Source organism: Cebus imitator, unplaced genomic scaffold, assembly GCF_001604975.1.
Source record: "Cebus imitator isolate Cc_AM_T3 unplaced genomic scaffold, Cebus_imitator-1.0 Scaffold627, whole genome shotgun sequence".
NCBI lineage: Eukaryota > Metazoa > Chordata > Mammalia > Primates > Cebidae > Cebus > Cebus imitator.
In genome coordinates, this window is record NW_016107942.1 from 746,236 (window position 1) to 747,926 (window position 1,691).

The window sequence follows — 1,691 nt, forward strand, 5'->3', positions numbered from 1 at the left end:
CTACATTATTACTCTGTAAGAATGGTAGTGATCTAGAGTACCTTACCTCTCGTGCTCTTTTGTCTTAATTATCTACAGGGGAAAAAAAGGCAGATGTTGCACCTGCATGCCACATGACTCACGAGGCATAGCCACATTTCTTTCAAGGCTCAGAATAATTTAAAGTTCCAACAAGATTTAGGTTGTATTATTTTAAGTTTGAATTAATTTCATGAAGCCAAGAAGGAAGATTTGAACTTCATGCAGTAATGAAGACTGTTGATGGGCACTGAACCACTCTGGTGGGTTTGCACTGTGTGGGCCTAAGATGCAGAAGGTGCAGTGAGGCAGTAACCATCTGCTCTAGTGCTGCTGAGCAGAGCTGATGGGCTGTCACCGCTCACACATGTTACCTGTTGACTCACCTGGTGGCATGGGCTGTCCATGGGGTCCCAGCTCCTTAAGCTCCTGCCAGGCCCTTCTACAACTTCTCCCAAGCTCTTGGGCCAGGTGTGTGTCTAGCCATGACAAAGAAGGCCAGTACCTGATCACTGAAGTAAAAGTTCTAAGGCAGTGGGACTGCCACAGGTGTCCCCATGGTCCCAGGTCACAATACAGTCTGTTGACCCTCTCCATTCACATCATTGCCTCCTTGATAGCCTGTGCTATGGGTTTTAGGCTCTTAGCATCAGAAATAGGCTTATGTACATCATCTAATCAGCTCCTGTTACTTATGTGAGCCCAAACTCTATAATAAATCTCTTTTTATGTTTCCTAAGGCTTCTCTGATTGGACCTGTCTGCTGAGGAGTTAAAGAAATTCTCAAATTGTGTATGCATAATAATCATCTGGGATTTCCATATTCTATCCCAGAGACTGGGAGAATAGGTCTGTTGAAACTGGAAGTTCATTTTGAATAAGTGCTCTATGAAATTCTGTTACAGGGAATCTCCCAGTTACAGTTTCAAATTCACAAATACAAGGAATGAGAAATCTAGAGGCAGAAAGCATTTTTTTTTGTATAACATAACCACATTTATTTAAGAATGTTTTCCAATAGCAAATAGCAAATTTCAACAATGCAAAAACTGCAATCACTTTTGCACCAAACTTAACAAAGTGAATTGTGTAAGCCCAGCAATCCATGGATTAACAAGCCCTCCAAGTGATTCTGATGCATACTTGGCGGCTACAGCAGCTGTCCTCCCTCAACCCCTCCCTCCAAACCTTCCTTCTTTCTTTTTTTTTAATTGCATTTTAGGTTTTTGGGGTACATGTGAAGAATATGCAAGATTGTTGCATAGGTACATTCATGGCAGTGTGATTTGCTGCCTTCCTCCCCATCACCTACATCTGGCATCTCTCCCCTTGCTATCTCTCCCCAACTCCCCACTCCCCGCTGTCCCTCCCCTATTTCCCCCAACAGACCCCAGTGTGTAGTGTTCCCCTCCCTGTGCCCATGTGTTCTCATTGTTCAACACCCACCTATGAGTGAGAACATGCGGTGTCTGATTTTCTGTTCTTGTGTCAGTTTGCTGAGAATGATGGTTTCCAGGTTCATCCATGTCCCTACAAAGGACACGAACTCATCGTTTTTGATGGCTGCATAATATTCCATGGTGTATATGTGCCACATTTTCCCAATCCAGTCTATCATCGATGGGCATTTGGGTTGGTTCCACGTCTTTGCTATTGTAAACAGTGCTGCCATG